Source organism: Capsicum annuum, chromosome 1 (genome assembly GCF_002878395.1).
Source record: "Capsicum annuum cultivar UCD-10X-F1 chromosome 1, UCD10Xv1.1, whole genome shotgun sequence".
NCBI classification, from domain to species: domain Eukaryota; kingdom Viridiplantae; phylum Streptophyta; class Magnoliopsida; order Solanales; family Solanaceae; genus Capsicum; species Capsicum annuum.
This window is the reverse complement of record NC_061111.1, coordinates 118,638,038-118,660,512: the sequence shown is the minus strand read 5'-3', so window position 1 is coordinate 118,660,512 and position 22,475 is coordinate 118,638,038. Positions and strand designations below refer to the sequence as shown.

The 22,475-nt window shown below is 33.4% G+C and overlaps 1 long non-coding RNA gene across 1 annotated transcript in view; it reads right to left on the bottom strand.

Moving 5' to 3' along the window:
- Nucleotides 1-1,199, bottom strand: part of LOC107878006 — a 46,558-nt gene extending 45,359 nt beyond the window's left edge. Inside the window, exon 1 of the long non-coding RNA XR_007052424.1 lies at nucleotides 534-1,199. This is a non-coding gene — a long non-coding RNA (uncharacterized LOC107878006). The remainder of the gene's footprint in view (nucleotides 1-533) is intronic.
- Nucleotides 1,200-22,475: the final 21,276 nt, after the last annotated feature.

Here is a 22,475-nt window from a genome sequence, read left to right as displayed (position 1 = left end):
TCTTTGTGATAGTTATAGAATATCTACAAAGAAAAATGCAACAGCTAGAACAACAGAAATAGTTTTATTTTTATCCAAGATACAAGAGACTTAATTTGATTCATAGGTGTTTTACAGATGATTTGCTAATGTCTTGCAGGTATGATATGGACTCTATTACTTTTCTTTAACAGACTTTCCATAAGTCCTCAAGTTAGTCTAGGTTGGAGTCTAATGTTGACAAGATCTCTATTTACATGGCATGTATTAGTAAAAACTTGGAAACTGAGATCTCACAAACCTTGGGATATGTAGAAGGATCTTTACCATTCAAAAATCAGGGTGTCCCTCTCTATACAAAGAAGTTAACTATTGCACAATTTATGTCTTTGGTTGAAAAGTTTTCTACAAAAATTAGGTGTTGGGTATCTAGATTACTATCATACTCTAGTAGACTTCAACTCGTCAAAACAGTATTATTTGGTATGCAAATTTCTTGGGCATGGATCATAATCCTACCTAAAACAGTGGCTAAATTGTTGAAAGCTACTTACAGAACCTTCTTGTGGACTGGCCAAGATGAATTATGAAAGAAGACATTGATTTCTTCGGACAAAATATGCCAAACAAGTTTTGTAGGTAGCTTAGGTGTTATTTACTTGAAGATTTGGAATAAAGCAGTCATATTGAAGCATTTGTGGGTTGTTTCAAAAAAGAAGGATACTATGTTGATCAAATGGGTGCATTACTACTATGTTAAGCACAGAAACTTGGAGTAGATGCCCGTACAAGAAAATACAGCATGGGTGGTGAGGAAAATAATTGATAGAAGGTGATGTGCCCATAACTTTAGGCTCAGGGATTACTGATACAAGTTTTAGATAAGATGGTACATAGAGGAAAGTTTTCTATGAAGCAATCTTATCTGAATTTGCAACCACAATACTCTAAAGTTTGATGGAAGATTACACATTTCAAAAACAAATTCATGGTCCCCCACAACACTCTATGGCTGGCAATGCAACAAAGATTAACAACAGTAGATAAACTTTATAAAATTGGTATCCATGGTCCCCCCTGAATGCATCTTTTGTTATCAAGTTGTGGAAATATTTGATCATCTTTTCTTTATATGTGATTATAGTAATCCGGTGTGGATTAAATTATTTATTTGGTTAGTCATCACCAAGAAAATTAGGACCTAGATTCAGGAACGTGACTGGTTTTGTAAAGTTGCGAAAAGAAAACTGGACATGCTGCAATTGTTTGCTCTACTTTTGTTATGGCTCTGTATTGTACTTGGAGATACAAAAATGTGATGTTATCTATTTAAGGACAGATCATCATAGTAAGAACTTGCAAGGACATTAAAATGCCCATGCACATGCAGGGGAGGAACATAGCTCCTTGGCAGAAAGCCTTGAGGATGACTGATCATTTCCCATAAGCCATGAAAGTCTCTTGTGTTTTGTTCTTTTTAGTTTCCTTATTTAATCAAGAAGTTACATGTTATTATGGTACTATATTACCTTTTGATGATAGAATTATTGGAGGTAGATGGTCAATTGCTACCTTGTTATGTAATGGCACATTTTTTACTAATAAAGAGCAATCTGTTTAATCCAAAAAAACATAAAAAAAATATATAGTAGAATGTGGATGCCAAGTAAATATGTTAACTCTATTTTTTTAAAATGTATCTATAGAAATAAGTAGAGATATATAAATAATATGTAAAAATATATGAAACGAAAAGATACTCCTTATAAAAAAGAAAGCACATTTTATAATGTATGAAAAGAAAAATATTTTTTGTAATATAAAAAAAAAATTCCTGGATATTATTTTCTTTACTTGACAAATAAAAATGAAGATTTATTTTAAAATAAAATACCGCACAATATTTTCTAATGAAGATTGGTGAATTAAATTTTTAAATACCTAAATCAATTTAATTATTTATATAATAATTAAATACCAATGTTTTGTCTAAGCGCATGTTAATAAATATGTAAATAACAGATATTCTCACCTGACACCCCGAAATAATATTTTCACTATGATTAATATTTGTACAATTATAATAATATAAAAAATCAAAAACATGGAGTTCGAATACCTTTTTTTAATGTTATTTTCAGAAATTGTCTTCAAGAACCTATAAAACACTTAGTAGAAAATTTAGTAATGGAAAAATAACTATCAAAATAAAATATGCGTGTTTCTATAAATAAAATAGATTTTTATTATATAGTGGAGTCAGATTATGTTTTAGCTGCGAAGTGATTGCTCGAATTATTGACCGTCCTAAATCGCCTTGTGAAGATACGAATCGTAAAATTTCTCTTGTCTTGATAATATAATAATTTTTTGGGGTCCTACTTAAAAAGGTTAGTATTATTGCAAATAATATTTTAAATTAACTTCGGGCGATGCCCCTTTTATTAATAAATAAATAAATAATAAATTTATACAAATAGACTCAATTGAGCCTAAAACTAGTCTAAAACAAAGCAATACAAAAGTATGTCCAATAACTATGTGAGTCAGGACACAAGTCTATGTTAATTTCATCATTGCTATAAATTTTTTTGTTAGATATTTTTAAGTATATTCATCTTTTTATTTGTGGAGGCCTAAAAAATCATCAAAAAAAATTTCATTTGACCAGTTGAATTAATACTTGACATCAAATAATTTAACTTAAGAATAAAATTCATCTTCAGTTATGGTTATGGAGGGGAGGGGGGGTCTCAAAAACCGAAAAAGATATTTCTTCTTTGGCCAAGCAATGTTGTATTTGCACATAATTAATTTATAACATTTAAAGAAAAGAGTGGTCCAAAAATTACACTAATAGCCAAACAGCCTAACATAAAAAATAAGACAAAAAAGCATCGTTAGAGTTGTCAAAAAACTCACTCAGCACTAAAGTTGGCAACTTAAATAAAGTCATAGAAAAATTCATGATCTTGCTAAAAAAGATGAGCAAGATTAATAAGAAATATCGACCATTGGAAACCTGCACAAACTAGGATAAATATTGCAGTATGACTAGAAAAATAATAACAAGTAAGAATCATCAAAATATGTATATATAAAAATATTAACATTTTGAGGAGGTTAAAGAAGGACATTAGATTGTCTAATGCTGATATCATTGGTTCCACAACTTTGTACGCATAAGATCAAACTAGAGCCCAATTTTATAGATAGTATTGAGCATTAACGGAGGTTGAATCCATTTATGTAAGAGGTGGTAAAGAAAGAAATAATCAAGTGGTTGGACTGTGTATGGTTTATCCAATTTGATATAGTAAGTGGGTAAGCCCAAACCACTGTGTTCCAAAAAAAAGGTGGAATTACCATTGTTCTAAATAAAAAGAATGAGCTTATTTTGATGAGGCCAGTCATGGTTGTTGTGTTTGTATGTATTATGGGAACATAAAATCTTGGATCGAGAAGAATCACTTTTCTATGGCCTTCATGGATCAAATATTAGATCGACTTACTGGTAGAGGTTGGTATTATTTTCTTGATGGATAATTTGGTTATAATCTGATTTATATTGCTCCTAAGGCAACGAGAAGATTACATCAACTTTTCCATATAGGACGTGCGCATTTAGGAGAAAGTCATTTGTTTTGTGTAATGCACCTGCTACTTTAGCATTGTATGATGGCTATATTTTTTGATCTAGTTGAGGACACCATTGAGGTGTTCATGGATGATTTCTTAGTTGTGGATGACTAGTTTGATGATTATTTGGCAAATATTTCCAGCATATTGAGGAAATATGAGGAATGTACTTTGTGTTAAAATAGGACGAGAGCTACTTCATAGTTAAACAAGAATTCCAAGAAAGGGATTGAATTTTACAAGGATAGATTAAGGTAATTGAAAAGCTACCTCCACTAATTTGTATGAAGGGTATTCATAGCTTTTTAGGGTGTGTGGGCTTCTATAGGAGATTCATCAACGACTTCTCAAAGATTGCCAATTCATTGCATAAGATTTTGGAGAAAAAGGCAAAATTGGTATTTAACGATGCATGTCTGAAATCATTTGAATGCTTGAAAGAGAAGTTTATTTCAACCCCTATTATTGTTTTGCGATTGGCATATTTCATTTGAGGTTATATGTAATTCTAGTGATTAGCCCTAGGTGCAGTCCTAGGACAAAGCTGAGATAAGATCCTACATCCCATATACTATGCTAGAAAAATGCTTAACCTTATTCAAACAATTATAATGTGACTGAAAAATAGTTTCTTGCTGTGGTTCTAGTATTTGGGAAATTTTAATCAATTTGCTTCGCATAAAAATTATTATGCATACTGACCACCCAACTCTTAGGTACCTTATGGCAAAGAAGGATGCAAAGTTGAGGTTTATTCATTGGGTACTTTTGTTGTGTGAGTTTGACTTTGTCGTCAAGGACCAAAAATGAACATAAAATCAAGTGGTCAACCACTTATCACGCTTGATATTAGAGGCCATGTTTAAACTAAAGAACGAGCTTCAGATTGAACATACTTTTCTTGATGAGTAAGAGTTTCATCACACGATCTTATTCCTCATTTGCAGACTCTACAAATCATTTGGTTTGTGATGTGGTTCCTATAGGCCTATCATTTCAACAATGTAAGAAGTTAATGCATGATATCAAAAAGATTTTTTGGAACAAGCCATTTTATTCCGAGTTTGTTAATATAGAGTGATTCAACAATGTATCCTTGAAAGTTGAGCTGATGAGTCTACTAGAGGCATGTCATTCATCCATAGTTGGGGGTCATCATAGCGGTGCATGGACAACACACAAGATCTTACAATGAGGATATTATTGACCTACTATTTTCAATGATGTACATGATTATGAAGGGGCTTGTGACCAATGTCAAAGGCAAAGAAACACATCACAAAGGCAAGAGCTTCTAGTTACCACTATTCTAGAACTTGAATTGTTTGACGTATATTATTGACTTCATGGGCCCCTTTGTGAGTTCAAATGGTATGAAGTATATCTGGAAGACTGTTGACTATGTTTCATAATGGGTGGAGGCTATTGTACATCTGAACAATAAAGGTAAGAGTGTTACAACCTTTTAGAAAAAAACATCTTCTCTAGATTTGGGACACCGTAAGCGATCATTAGTTATTAAGTCTTGCACTTTTACAATTATCTTTTCAAGACCTTTCTTGAAAAATATGATGTGAAACACAAGGTGGAAACAACATACAATTCATAGACAAGTGGGAAATTTGAGGTCTTAGATCGAGAGATCAAGTCTATGTTGACAAAGAATATGAATACCAATAGGAGAGATAGGGCTAGAAAGTTGTATGATGCATTATGGGCCTACCAAGCAACATTCAAGACCCACATAGAAACTTCTTCATATCAGCTCATGTATAGAAAATCATGAATTTAAGGCATTGTCGACATTAAATAACATAAATATCAAATGGAATGATGCGTCAAAATTGAGAATTGAATAATTGAACGAAATAGATGAATTTTCTCTCAGCACTTATGAGAGCTCAACCTTATACAAAGAATTTATGAGATTTTACCGTGATTAGAATATTAAACGTAGAGAATTTTACCCAGAACACTTATTCGTGTATAATTTGAGGCTTTGCTTGTTTACTGGCAAACTGAGGTCCAAATGGTCTGGACTATTCAATGTGGTAAGGGAATTTCTGCATAAGACAATTGAGATGAAAGGGAATGAAGATCTCACACTCAATGTAAATGGTCAGTATGTGAAGCATAATATGGGAAATACAAAATAGATTAGGTCATGTGAGACAATCAAACCTAATGATGTCTGAGTAATCAAGGGATTTACGTCGTGCTGAGATGTTAAATCAGGCGCTACTTAGGAGGGAACCCAAGAATTGTAATAGTAATGGATAGGATGTTTTTTATAGTTTCATTATTTTTTTGTTGCAGGGTGTTGGGAAATAAAAAAAACTAGAAAATGGGCAAACACAGGACCTATATCTATGCCGACAGCTCAAATAGGCCCACTATAGCTAGTGGAACATATTATGTCATAGAAGCAAGTTTAATAGTAAAAAGGTCCATGACCACACTAACAAACTGTGGAACATCCTCCCGGCCCGTGGGGTGCATCATAGGCCCTAGGTAAGTCCCCTCACTTGACGAACATTTCTATAGAACGTGATACTATCTCAAGGCCCCTCAACTAGGTCGTGGTACTTAGGGTAGAAAAAATTAAAAAAGGCCCGAGCTGGTTTGACCTATTATCCTATTTTTAAATGTGTAAAAGGGTTTCCACCCTATTTCCCCATATTTTGGTACCCAAAATCCATTACTACAGGATCTAAAACTCTATCACATTACAACTCCAAAAGAAATAGATAAATCAAATCCATAACCACAATTTTCTCCACTACTTTCATAATTGTTTTAATCCCTTCCATTTTATGAATATTTTTCCTTTAAAATTTCATTCCTTGGTGTTTGAGGCATAGAAGTTGGTTCTATGAAACTTTACACTCTCCATGTCTTTCCTAACTTGATCTTTAATGTTATGGAAGTAAGTAAAGTAAATTTATTTTTCTTTAATAGTGCTAGCATGATCTATGAATTAGGGCGAGTAGTTTATGCAAATGATGAATAATTAGTGAAATTGAAGAGGATTACACTCTATGATCTATTTTTTCTATCCTCTATGTTTGTGTATTGGGTATTGGGTAGTGAAGTTTGTCGTATGTTTTAATGAAGATAGGAGGGAGTTTTGACTTTGATATGCTGATTTTTATTAAAACTTATGAAAAACTCACTGATTGTTTGCCGGAGTACTGTTCATCTCTGAGGCTGCGGGCGTTATGATTTCACAAAAATTCAAAAATAAAATTAAAGTTTTTTCGCCCGCCAACCTCCCAACATGTCTTATGAATTGATACTGGGTGACGTCTGAGTAACCCATCTTAGTCTTTCCATATAAATAGGACTAAGTATATCATGCAAAGTCCAATGACCATATTGATATGATTTGATGCTACTAGAACTTGAAGTTATTTAGTTCACTTTACATTGGGATTTTTGATCCTACGATTCACTCCATTACATTCAAAATCCAAGTTAAAGTGATTTTAACAACTCCAACTCAAAAAATAATGTGATAGTATATGTGAAATGTCAAGCCTAAAAAAATGTCAAAGGAGATGTGCTCTGATGGACCGTAGGATTTCCCCACCACCCGTAGGCGAGATTTTTGGTGAAAAGTCATGACTATTTCAATAAGTTTGGGTTGAGAATAGACCCCAAGGGTTTTTGTCCTGCCTCACAGGCCGTTGGTTGGGACGTTGCTTCAGACTTTGTGAATTTTCTAGGAAAATTGCATCTTTACAAAACTCTCCATGGGTCGTGAACCTTTATCATGAGTTGTGGCCGCTAGCGTCACTGAAGATACTAAAATTTTTATTATCTTATTGAATATTTTGTTTTGATTTGGGTCTAACAACTCCTCCATAGGTACCATGGAGAAAGTCAACAAGCCCCAGCCTTGAGGTTTCACCCACCAACTCCTTTGATAATAATCAAGATGAAAGAAATCCCTCTGAATCTGACAATACTTCATATAGTGGTTATAAGTACTATTCATAGGAGCCATTGAGCAACATACACCTTGTAAGATAAGGTCTAAGTCTTTAAAATAAGATGATTAATGAAACGTGGAGGGGGTGCACCCGTTATAATGGCCTATGTCCCTCAGAGTTAGATAAGGCAATAAAGTAATAAAATAGTAAGGAAATAAATATTTCCAGGAAATTAGAAAAACACAATGATTTAACATGGAAAACTCCTTGGTCATGGGAGGAGAAACCATGACTTACCCTCACAAGCACAGAAGAATCCACTTTAATGAAACTCATGCTTTTAGACTCCATTGGAACTTAAATCTAAGCTCTACTTATTTGTAATAACTCTATTAGAAACTCTCCTTGACAACTTTGTGAAGATCTCTTCTCTGTATTGATGAACTCTAACCAATATGAACTTAGTTGACTCTACCCAAGAACACTGCAGACACAGGAAAAACATTACTCTTACAAGATGAGTAATTTGATTAAAGTCCAAGACTTGAACCAAGAATAATTACTCTCTCAGCACACTGAAACTTGGAACTTGAGGAATATTAAGTTTTTGCCATTTTCTTCTAGAGTAATCTAATTGCAAAACCTATCAAATTAAGAAGCATTATTTTCTATTTTTAGTAAGATAATGATTAGGATAGAATTTTTATTAGGACTGGTGTCATTTCTGGTGCACAGGTCAACTGCATAGTTTATGACCCTAATAGACAAAAATGCGCAGAGATATGACAACTGTATGTTCTCATGAAGGCCCAGGAACCTGGTCCCTTGTTGTCAACTAATTATCATCAAAACAAGATATATCAATTTCTCCTTTTTTTAATCATGACAAACCATAGATTTGGGAGTATTAAAATTCACTCACTTATTCTATCAAAATGGTCACCAATACTGTTCCCTATCACTATGCACCATGCTTCCCCTGTCAATATACAAACATGCTTTCCTTTGTCAACATACCAGCGTAATTCTCCGTCAATATAACTACACTTCAATATATCTTCAACACATGTGTAACACTTGGTACTTGGTCCCTACCATATGAATTCAGTATTCCACCTTTTGGAATTATTAAAAAGCAAGAACAATAAATCAAGAATAAAATAAGTCCAAGTCAGTTAACTTATGGCCATTGGGGAAAAACTAAAATGAAGAACAACTTTTAATGTAAAGAATAGATAGATGAAACACACATACAAGGACTCATTAATAGTTAAGGATCATTGCAGTGAAAGATTTAAATTTTCTGTCCTATATAAAAAGCCATAGGCATCACGAAACTAAAAAAGTAAAGGAGTTGGGAAGAGAGATTAGATAAGTAGATCCATCTTATTGTTTTCTATAGACCAACAGTGTAACATTTCCTTGGTTAGATGTTTTATCTATGCGTTCAATCTAAGAACTTCATTAAATACCTAGGGAATGGGTCCTTATATAAGATGGAGGCCATGTTTAATGTTTAAAAAGCTTAACTTCTTCCACATGCCTGGTTTTATAAATATAATTGAGTCAAAATACTTCCAGCTAGTAATTTTTTATTTCTCACAAACCTGTTTCTAATTTCCTTAGGCACACATTTTCTTTATTAATTCAATTTTTTTCTTTTAGAAGTACTGATAGGTTCCCTTTTTAGTAATTTTCCTCTTCTTGAGACCAGGTCACTCTGAATTCTATTACATTTTCAGTAGGACTTATTTATTTTACTCTAAAACTTTTTGTTTTCACCCTGACATCTCATTTCTTAGGACCAAACAAACTCCCTTTAGGGTTATTTGATAGCGAAATGAGATTTTCAGCAACCCAAGCATCACTTGTTATTATACTCCCAGATAGATTATATGCTTTCAAGGATAGATCTTTGTCAACGAGTAGAGTGAGGAAGGAGTCTGGCTTCGAAGGCACAAGAAAATTAACTTGGTTGATTCTTTGGAGGAAAGAAAATTTTCAAACAACATGACATCGGGAAAAAGATCGAACTTTTTACTATCCTCTAGTTTAGAATTAGGCTTATAAAAAGGCTCTATTTTCATAGAGATCTTATTAATTTGAGGTTCATTAAGGGAATTGGTTGTGAAGGCTGGTTGAGTCAAGTATTAGTCTTACAGGGATAAGAAGGATGAAGCAAGCTTGGTATTTTGAAGAAGGATTAAGAGTGGATTTTTATCTAGACTAAATTTTGAGGCATGACTCTTTCAATAAAGGAATTTTCTTAAAGGATTGGAGAATTTGTTGGGGAATAAATATGCCCAAGGATGAACTTTTTAAAAGAATGAGATGTGAGTAATTTCCATTTTTGGGTGGATCATCTTTATTTTTAGGATAAAATAATTTTTTAAGACAGATAGAGAAGATACAACTTTTTCTTTCAAAATTAAAAAATGCACATTCACGATACTAACATGAGAGATGGGACCAGGTCCCTCTTTTTCTTTTGTGAATCCTCAAATTTATGTATGTCTCAATTGTTATCTTCTAAAGTTATTCCCATGCAAGTATACCTACAAAGGTGTGGTACTGAGTTACACCAATAAGTACATACTTTATTAAGGATACCTGTCTCCTGATCATTGCCAATTTAAAGGAGAAAAACTATATCATCTTAGTAGGTCAAGTTATTTTGATCAACCCCAGCCTAAACCAGTTATTCATAAATTGTTCCTTGTGAAGAGCCTTAGTAAAGATGTCTTCTATCTTATCCTCAGTCTTGTAAAACTTTACTCAAATAACTCTTTTCTAAAGATTGTCTCTCATAAAATTATGCCTTATATCAATATGCTTTTTCCTCTTATGTTGCACTGGATTCTTAGCCATGTTAAGAGCATTTGTATTGTCACATATCAGAGGGATAGTGTCTGGGATAATCCCAAAATCCTTCAATTGCTCTTTGATTCATAATATTTGAGCACAACAAGAAGCTACAACCACATACTCAGCTTCAGCAGTAGATAAAAAAACTGAATTTTACTTCTTAGAACCCAGGAGACTAAGGAAGAACCCAAAAAATAATCCATTCCTCAGGTGCTTTTTCTATCCACCAAATATATAACATAATTAACATCATCATATCCTATTCTATAAAATTGTCTCAAGATGGATAGTACAATACCAGGTCCACAATTTCTTTTAAATACCTAAGAATTCTATTTGCAACTTTCAAATGAGACTCTTTTAGGCATGCCTGAAATCAGACACACCTTTCCACACTGAATACAATATCTAGCTTATTTCTAGTGAGATATAGTAAGGATCTAAAAATCACTCTATACATGGTCTCATTAAGTGGAGGACTATGTTCATCATTATACTTCTTTGAACTAGTTCCAATTAAAGATTAAATTTGCTTGCCATCTTCCATATTATATTTACTCATTAGCTGCCTGATATACACTCCTTGACAAATCATTATCCCTTAAGAAGTTTTCTTGATCTGCAGGCCTATGAAAAAACTCAAATCACCTATCATGCTCATTTCAAATTCACTCCCCATTAGCTTTACAAACTCTTCACATAGAGATTCAGAATGAACTCCAAAGATTGTGTCATCAACCTATATTTGAACAATTAGTAAGTTGCTACCTCTGGACTTTAAAAAGAGAGTATTATCAATTTTCCCTCTTTTAATGCCATTTTCCATAAGAAGCTTTTAAAAGTTTGTCATACTAAGCCCTTGATTCTTTCTTCAAACCATTAAAAGCTTTTTCATATTTAAGAACATAATGAGGAAAATTTGTATCTTCAATACCTGGAGGTTGGTTGACATAAATTCTTTCTTCAAGTTTCTATTCTGAAAAGCACTTTTGACATCTATTTGGAAGAGTTTAAACCCCATGTAGGCAACAAATGAAATAAGAATTCTGATAGCCTCTATCCTTTCTATAGGGGCTAATGTCTCTTCATAGTTGATTTCTTCCTCCTAGTTATAAACTTGAACAAACAGCCTTGCTTTATTTTTGTTGATAGATCTATGATTATCCTACATATTTCTACACACCAATTTGGTCCCAATAATTATTCTATCAATAGGTCTGTGGACCATGTGCTAAACTTTTTTCACATTATTGAAACACGTCCTACATTGAATTGATCTAGTCAGTATCTTTCAGAACTTCTTTTACATTTTGGGCTTAATTTGGGACAAGAATGTTAAGAATTCCATGATATTTTTGGCTTGATCTCTTCTTTAGAGTCCATGTTCCAAAGTTGAAGTTAGATTTTCAAGTAGGTGAGAAGATTTGTTCCTCTAGTTTTACCGTATGAGATGAGTTCCACTGGGACTAGGTCTTTAAAGATTTTCACTAGACCCTTCTTGATGTTCTTCAACTAGAGCAAGGGTCTATATTTGAGGTCCTAGATCACCATCAACTTCATTATTCCCAACTGCATCATTTAAAAATATCATCCATTTGAACATGAATTAATTCTCTAATATCAGAATCTTCATCACCACCTCGATTCACTAGCTTTCTTAACTTATCAATGACCACTTGTATACTTTCTTCCACATAAAAAGTTCTTTTATTGGAAACTCTCTACATTTGTTTATTGAGAAGTAGCCCACAAATTTTGCTTCTTCACATTTGGAATCAAACTTTCCTAGTTCATTCTTCCTATTATTTAGAACAAAGTACTTATGTCCAAAAGGTATAAAGTAGTCAAGCTTAGGCTTTCAACTGAACCCAAGCTCATATGGGGTTTTGTTTAGGAGATATCTGATCAAATATCTATTTGTTACATAATAAGCAGTATTAAAAGATTCATCCCAAAAGTTTTTTATAAGCCCACTATCAATCAACATGGTCTTGACAATCTCTATGTGGGTTCTGTTCATTCTTTCAACAAATCTATTTTGTTGAGGAGTCCTTAGAGCAGAGAAGTTGTGACTCATTCCAAGTTTAACACAAAATCTTACAACTTTGGAGTTCTCAAATTCATTTCCATGATCAGATTTGAATTTAACAATCTTATAATTTAGCTTCATTTGAATTTTCTTGGAGAAAGTTACCAGGACCTCAAAGGTTTCATTTTAGGTTCTCAAGAACATTGTCTAGGTGAACCTGAAATGACATCCACAATGAAAAATACGTACTTCTTTCCTCCTCTATTTTGGACTTTAATTGGTCCACATTGATCCATGTGCAACAACTAAAGATGTCTAGAAGCACTCACCTGCTTCTTTAGCTTGAAGGAATACCTTCTTTGTTTACCCTTAACAAAAGCATCATAAACCTTGCTGTCTAGAAATTTCAGCTTTGGCATGCCATGTACAAGGTCCTTTGAAATCAACTTATTTAGAAAAGAGGAACTTATATGTCTCGGCCTTATGTTTCATATATCAACATATTCACTTTGAACACTTAAGAAAGTAAATTCCTCACCAGCTATAGAATCTAAATTAGTCACTTACATATTTTTGAACCTTTTGGCTTTGAGAATACTCTCTAAGACTTCAAGATTGACACAGTACATCCATCAGATGAGAACTTCACATTATTACCTTTACCACAGATTTGAGAAACACTTAGCACAGTATACATGAAGTTATTCACATAGTACATATTTTCTATAGCTTGATCAAGTGATTTTCTAATCTTTTGGACATCATGGATATAAACCTTTTTAGCCTTTCCGAAAGAGACACATCTACCTTGACGTTTCTTAAGAGAGAGAAAATAGTTAATCCTCCCAGTCATATGCTTTGAGCGTCCACTAACCATTAACTAGTTCTTGCGACATTCTCTTTCTCTTACCTTCAATCAAAGTTATTTGATAGATTTGGGAACCCACTTGATTTTGAGTTTTCAGAAGGAAGATAAAGGTGTGATCAAATCTTTCTTGGCCCATCTAGGTAGACATTTCTTCATATTTTTCAAGGGTATGGAACCATTAGGGTAATAATTCTCCTACTGGATGTATCTATAATTTCTCATTCTAGATCGAATACAATATTAACAGTTTTTCTTTAAGTGCCCATCTTTTCTACAATGAGTGCATAGAGGTTTGTCGAACTTGTCCTAACACCATAAACAACTTTTATTTGAGGCCCAATTAATTGGGTTTTATACTAATATCCACGGCCTTTACCATTATTGACACCTTGACCAGCTAAATTAACAAGGATTTGTAAGGATCTGGTCTATTCGAGTAATTTGCTAAGTTCTTCTCATACACGGACCAGGTCCTTTTCTAGTTCCTCATTCTATGAGAGAATTCATGTGATGCTTTTGAGACTCCATCAATTATTCTTCAAGATCAATTTGAAGACTAAAGGCTTCTTACTTCCCTTTACCATATGAATTATCCACTTTCTTCAGTTGATTTATTAAACTTAAATTTTCAAATTTCAGATTAGTGAATTGTTCCTCTATTTTAGATAACTGGAGAGTTAAGAAAATTAATTCAAGCTCTTGATTTTCTATTTTTTCTTCTAGACATTTTTCTTAGCAGTCAGTTCACAAACAAAATCAATAAACACATTTGCAAGCTTCTTTATCTTTCTACTAGAGTAGTTATGTATATTTTCCTTAATGTTAGAATAAGTTACCTAATTTTCTTCCTCATCTTAAAAGTCTTCCATAACAGAAAACAAAGAGTAAAAGGTGACATTCTCATTCTCTACTGCCAGCATAGATACATCTTCAAGCTTTTCATCCATCTAAGATACACTAAAGGAATCTCCCCAAACAGCTAAAATGTGTTTCACTACATAATCAGCCGCATGCTTTATTCTTGAATTTTTAGGGACCTGGTCCTTCTTCTTTCCTTTGTCTCCTCCAGACTAAAGATATTATTTATAATCCATTTTGTGAATTGGGCAATCTTTGATCAAATACCTATGTTTTCCACGTTCGTGGAAAAATTCAATTGTACCTCCCTTTTTTCTGCTACTTCTTCTTCTTTGAAATTGACCATTTTTCTTTTTTTTGCTAACAATATTTTTTGCCAAACAGGCAACATCAGTGTTCTCCTTACTTGAATCAAACTTTGAATTCTTCAACTTCTGATTTTTTTTCTTTTTTATTCATTCTTCTCTTGCACTTGTTTCTTTTGAGTTCATGAGTCTTCAGATTACCAATGAGTTCATCCATATTGAGATTCTTCAGGTTTCTTGCCTCACTAATAGCATCCACTTTGCTTCCCATGTCTTAGGAAGAGCACCTAGAATTTTCCTCACTTTTCTGTATGGGGGAATCACTTCTCATACACAGTGTAACTCATTTTTGATAATAGTGCATCTAGTATGCATTTATTGTATTATTTTGCCTTCTTTCATGGAAAAGTTTCATATTGAGTAGTCAGCCTGTCAACTTTTGAATCCTTCTCATTAGTTATTCCTTCATAAGAAATATATAGAAAGTCCTAAATTCCCTTAGCACTTTCAAAAGAAAAAATCTTGTTGTACTCATCTGGTTTTATACCACACGTAATAAATTTCTTAGCCTTGTAATTCTATTGAACTTTCTTGCAATCTTCATCATTAAATTCTCTCTTAGCTTTGACATCAATTCTAGGTATGTCTCTTTCTTTAACCTCTCTAACTAGCACGTGAGGACAATAAAGTATTACACCATCATCTCATTGTACTAAGCCATAATAAAATGTAAATCCTAGTTTTCCACCATCCATCGTACTACCCATTAAAAAGGGTAGTCTAGTGATAGATTTCCCTTTTTTTCAGATCAGGTAGAGCTACCATGATCAATAAATCACTCTAGGTATGAAAATTTTAAAGTGTAATTGCTCTATTACCAATTGATGAATCGTAGAGGGGGTGCACTACCTTATAAGGGACCATGTCCCTTAGAGTCAGATAAAGGCAATAAAGTAGTAAAGCAATAAGGAAATAAAACATTGCAGGAAATTAATGAAACACAATGGCTTAATGTGGAAACCTCCTTCATCAAGGGATTATAAAACCATGGCTTTCCATCACAATCACTCAAGAATCCACTATAATCAAACTCATTATTACAAACTCTATTGGAACTTAACTCGATGCTCCACTAATTTGTAATAACTATACTATAAATTCTCTTTGACAACTCTATCAAGATCGCTTCCCAGTATTGATTAATTCTAACCAATATAAACTCAGGTAAATCTACCTAAGCACTCTATAAACATAAGAAAAGCATTATTCATATAAGATAAGTAGTTCGGTTACAGAACAAGATGTGACCTAAGAACAATTACTCTCTCAGCTCAAAGAAACTTGGAACTTGAGCAATATTGATCTTTTATCATTCTATTATCGAATAATAAAATTGCAAAAAATACTGAATTGAGAAACATTCTTTTTATTTATAGTAAGATAATGATTAGGGTAGAATTTTTATCGAGCTAAGTGTCCTGTTGGTACACAACTCACTTGCAAGTTTGTTACACTAACAGAAAAAATTGTGCAGAGATGTTACAGTTGTATGTTTTCGTGAAGACCAGGAACCTGGTCCCTTGATTTCAACTAATCATGATCAAAAGAAGATATAGCAATGGTCAATCCTCATTCCAATATGAAGAGGATAGGGATGGTTTAAGAGATTAGAAGGAGTTTAAGGAGCAAGAATCAGACAAAAAAAATAAAGATGATTCTAATGAGTATGATGATATTGATGAGAAAAAGGCAGGATTTGATAAAAAGGGTGATCTTGAAAGCAACCCAAATAGGTTAGTGAGACAAATAGTGTATGAGTTTTCTATGTATAGGGAATTAGCTGCACTGGTCAGAAGTAGATGAAAGGTGACTAGTGTAAACAATATCTTTACTGATGGCATAAAAAAGAAGGAGAATATTTTTTATAGAGGGCCATTACTAAAGAATCATGTATTTTCATACATAATCTAATGGTGGTTCTCAATATTCATTCACTACTTAAAAGACCATTTTAGTGGAGGACCAAAAGCTGGGATATTATGGTGCCTTTATTATTCATGATATCTCTATGTCGCATAAGTTGCTATATTACCAAATTCAGCGGTCCACCTGTTAGACAAAAAAAAGATTAAAGCTGTTCAGGTATCACCGTTTGCTAGTTTCAATGTATGAAGACAGGATGTGAATATTTAAGAGCTAACTATGTTACAGTTCTATATAAGCCTATAAATATACCTCCTACATAGATAGGATTGTTCAAACACCACATTGACCTGGTGACTTATGCATCTAGGATGAACGATCTAGGTCATACGGACATTATGTGTTGGATTAAAAATACTAATATTGTATCTTTATGATGTTCTATAAAATTTTGGTGGTCAATTATGAGAGGTAGGTTGGGTCAAATAGATAATGACAACACACTAAGTATAGAGTAGACATCACAGGTCCCGTGTATTATTTCAAGATGTGCACTGACTATGGTAAGATTTATAGCGATAGAGATACCGGATGAAGTTATAAATGAGGTTATTATCTTGGCATTCTTGTGTTTGGTTTTTATTATTTTTTGAAGAGGAAAGGGTAACTACCAACCACCATATAGATAAATGCACTAAGGTGATAAAGATGACCAACATTGCACAAATAAATCATATAGTAAACAATCTTAGACCATTCAAGCCATACTTGGAGTTAAGTTAGTTGCAAGGACACATAGCTTAGCCAAACTAGATGAGATCCTCGCGGTACTCATTCCTACTAATGTTACCATATAAAATATTAATATTGACTATGTTGAAGGTAAGGGATCACCTTTTATATTTACATCTTCTAGTCTTGCACCTATTGGTGGTCTTATTACTATACCCTATTAGTTCTTTGTAAAACTCTTAGATTAGTAGCGTTAGATGGCTAAAAATCTAGAGAAAGTGTTAGAATAGATAGGCCTAGCATTGTAAGGTAAGGTAGATGCAGGCAAGAAAAGACTCCATGAAAAAATTAGAGGTTAGTCAAGAAGTTGCAAGTAATAATTTATGGTTTGAGGGTGCATATTACTTTTAGGATAAATGATTTGAAACTTCCATAGTTTGAATGTTAAATAGCATAGCTAGATGCTTTAAAAAAAGGTAGCTAAGTTGAATTCCAAGACAATCCCTATGATTTTTATCCTGATTGCTCTGGATCTTAGATGAAGTTTTCTGAGAGGCAGATTATGATTGGAAATATTATTAATCGATGGTCTACTATTGCTCATCCCAATTCAGATATTAAGATAAAATGGATTTCATTATTAGTTTGAGGACCCTAGTGCACCCAAGGACACTAAGGCTATGAAGTTCAGATGGGTTGTGTGGGAGTCTGGAGTTGAGGACTATGAATGGGAAGAGAAAGATAGAAAACCGATCAAGGAAGAGAGAGTGGGGGCATCCAAATAAGACCCAAGCTACTATGGTACTTAAAGGTACCTTTCTTATTGAGAGACTAACAATGGAATGTTGGAGTTCCACCGCTACTACAAGTAAGACCATTCTAGAAAACCCAGGCCATTAAGTGTGCTGACCACTGGCGGTGCGAACTTGGATACTTTAGGAGTTCTTCTAGTGTTACTCCCTACATAGAAATTAGACACTAGCGCCTAGATCACCACGGGTATGTTCTACTCTATGGTTCTTTCGATTCCTATGCATTAGGAACATTGCGCGGCTGTTTTGATGGGCTAGGGCCTATTTACACTTGAGTGTTTTTGTTTTCCCTCAATGTATGGTTTATCTTAGTAGAATTAATATTTAAGATCTTTATTTTAACATTTTGGTGTTTTTGTGTAAAGATAGAATGCCTTAGGAGAACTACATGAAGTGTTAGTTTTAAAAATAATGAACAACATAGATTGATACTGTTTTGATTAAAATTTGACCCATCAAAAAAGTTTTGGGGTACTTTATGTACTTTTGTGTTGTGATTGATTTTCCTCATTAGGGATATTGAGGAAATGATCAATGCTTAAACTAGGGCATGAATTTTGCTAGTTGGTGGTATGTAGTACGATTCTATGCTACATGTTTTAGCTGCTTATTTAGTTTAGCCTTGTGTGTGCAATCCAAATATTTCTTAGTTAGATTGTCCTAGGCTATAGGATGGGTGGTTAGGAAAGGATAATAGGCCATTCTTGATTAATCCACTCTTAGCCTAAATTTCCTAACCAAATGCAATAAGTATCCCTTGATCCTGAATTTGAGCCTTAATTGACCCTTTTTTTCTTAACCTATTCACCTTCCTGTTTCTACTTATAATAAAACTTTCTTATCTTTATTCCCTCCTTGGATATTATGTTCCTCAAGCTTAGGAAACACCAAGGTTGAGGGTGGCTAGGATAAGGGTGTGTGGTTTGATATAGGTATAAAGAAAAAGTTATTAAAAGAAAATCAAATAGATTTTGGGTGTTCTAAAAAAATAATTTTATATATTAAGTTTAGAGAGAAAACCACACCCAAGATATGAAAAGAAGCAAAGGAGAATAGGGGAGAATAAAATAAGTAAGGTCATAACTGAAGCCAAAAATAGTATTGATCTAAGGAAGGTCGAGTCACTAGATCCATATCTAACATAACCATCCCCAAGCCTAATTTACAAGCCAATGAATGTCCCATAGTGATCATAAACGAACGTCCAAAAACTAAGAAATACAAAATAAGGGCAACCCTATTGTATTTCACGTACAACGTTTGAGCTTTTTTGTGAAAGTGAGCGCATTTGGCATAGTCCTAATTGTCATTGAGATATGGTCTGAAGAACTTCTTGGTTGTGATGGAACTAGTATTGGATTATTTGACTACTAATAAACTAAAGGATTGTCATCTGTGTATGCATGATTATTCATAGATCCTCTTGAGCTAGCTTGAACAGTTTGGGTAAGATTGGTTGTTTTGATTTAATATTGAGGGGTATAATGAGAGTTGTGCATTGAGGTAGAAGTTATTGATGTACATTTCTTAAAAGTTCTTCTTACTTAAGCATTATTGCATGTTGTTTAGATTTTTATTTCTTATGGACAAAAAAATTCTAAGTTGAGGGTGTTGATGCGTCGTGGGTTTATGTCACTATCGATGCTTAAAACAAGAGATTTTATGGGTCCTTAAGCACATTTATGTAGATATGATGTGTTTTTGTGTTTATTTTTGTAGGAGAAAATATATGGACGCACTTGAGCTGAAAATATACAAATTATAGGTTCAAGAGATACCTTACAAGCCATAATACTATCTGACGGGTCATTCCATCAATCGTGTAAAAAAAGTCCAAGTTGGAAAGTCCAAAGTTACAAACCATGGTTGCCTTAATGGGCTATTGGATAGGCCTATGAATAGTGGTATGGATCATGAGATAGGACAGATAGAGAGTAGAAGAATTATAAGGAAAATCTAATGGGTTGGTGTATAGATTGTAAGGAAGACCCATGAGCAATGGCATGGCTTGTGGGAAAAATTCATCAAAGTGACAAATGATTGCTCCCACGGACCATGGCCTACACCATGGAGTAGTGCTAACTCTATTTTCTTGATTTATTTAGGATAAGATTTCTATGTCTATAACTACATTATGAAGGGTTTTATTTTGAGGGACCTACTTTTGTATGTATGTTTTAGGAGTGTGATCACATACATTGAACATGTTTACATATTTTTGTAACTCAAATCCATCAGTCAATCCATTACCGTTCTTCAAAAAGTTGTTAAATTAGGGTAAGTGCTTTTATCATGTATTATATAGAAGTTCATGCTATTATTATTATGATCATGAGCAGGTAAATACTATGACTAGGGTTATGGGATTCATGATAATTTAATAAAATAGATTAACTGCGAGGCAATGTTAGATCGATGTGCTCGTATTTATTGTTATTTTCCTTGTTATGATTATTATATAATGGTTGCAAATTTTAAGAACTTTCTGGTATTATTTCTTGAGAGAGAAGTAGATATTAGATAAACAAAATAACAATAGAGATTTAAAGCTACTAACTTTCATATAATAACTCAAGCTGTAACAAGAAGAGTTAATCAATGATCAAAAACAAAGTTTAAAAGTAAAATAGTTGGAGACCGAGAGGAGAAAAGTGAAATTTTATCCAACCAAGGTCGAAAGATGTTTAGATAAACCTATCTTGTTATATTTTGCATGCAACACAGAGGAATAGCTTGCTAGCACAAACAACCTGTGTATTTATGAATTCATGAGGACCATAATCCTAGTGTGTCTTTAATATTGATAACAAATCTAATTAACTAACAAGCTTTTACGGCTGAGTTCTTTGACTATAAAACCCCTTTATTACTAGAAATTGTCATTAATTGACTTTATATACATACTAATTTAGATTTAAAACAATTCCTTGTGAATTCGACCCCAACCTTAGTTGGTGTACTATATTCGATAACGAGCATATTATAATTTGCTTAAAGGTGTAATTTAGGCTACATCATTGGTTATTTATTATCATTTGTTTGTGAAAGGGTTCATCACCATTGGTTTGCATATGGATTGCTTGTAATTAGGTTATAAATATGAGTAGAGCTTTTAAAGGTTTAAGAACTTGCTAAATTCAACTCCTAGTCTTACATTGACTATTAAAGGTAAGGATTTCATTGTGTATTATGATGCTTCATGGAATGGTTTAGGTGTTTTTTTGATGCTGGGATAGAATGTAATTAATTATTTTTAGAGGCATTTGAAATCATATAAGAAAAAAATATCCCACACATGATTTGAAATTGGCAGTAGTGGCCTTTCCTTTCAAAATTGGGCGACACTACCTATATTGGATAATGTGTGAAGTGTTTGCAAACCATCGTACTTTGTAGAATTTTTTTACTTAATACCAATTTGAGTTAGAGAATGTGTATGGAGTTGATCAAAGTTTATGACATCTCTAATTTGTATCATTCGGGCAAGGCCAATTGTCACGACCCGAACCAGGGCCTAGTCGTTATTGGTATCTCAATCCCACTATGGACTGGAGACCACCTCTTTAGCCTAACCTCAAAAGAACAATAATAATAAATAATACCTCGGAACCAAATCAATCCAATGAATGATATGTATATAAAACAAATGGAGAGAAAGCAAGTCAAATGAAATGACCAAACAACCCTACACTTATCTATAAAACCTCTAAAAGTAGAATACTAAATTAGGTCGGGACATGCTTCTAACCATGAAAATGGAACTCTTTAATTCCCAAATATGAAAAAAAACCTAATGAAATGGCAAATCTTTCTAGAAAATTGAGCCTCACCACTTTACAACAACTCAACGGACAACTGCACCACCTAATGTTGCATACGGGTAAAAAAATATCTTTAGACCCTTCCTCATGAAATGATGTAGGGTCCTAGGACAATAAGTGGTATATGCATTGGCATGTAACTCAAGGAAAGTGATAAAATAATGCCATGTCCAAAACCAGTCAAACCAGATGCATACTTTCATATATCAAATATATGAGATGTCAGGATACGGTTAAGGGTCATGAACATGAGAGTTTAAAATCCTTAACCTAGATTGTGTAGCTCTATCCATCATAAGGGAACCCACAGGCTATATGGGTTCATCTCTCTTGCTGAAAGGGCCCTAGTACGTGTTAGCCATACGAACTGAGGAAATCCAAGAAAGGTACAGAGACACTATGGTTCCAACCATCCCAATTTATATATAATGTGTGAACCAAGAAAATGGTCATATAGACCCCCATGCCGGCATAAAATTTCAAGTATTGGTCCCATCGGGACCTCCAACTTTACAGTTAGCTAGATAACCCCTTTTAAGTTCAAATTTAAACCTTTACACATAATCTCAACCATCAACCGAAGAGTCATTTACAATAAGGTATTTAACTTTTGGTATCGTCATGCTACTTATGCTTGCAAGCTAAGTACAATTATGTCATTCCAATCCCAATAAAACCATTGACACCCATGTTCTATTTTAAAACTAAACCA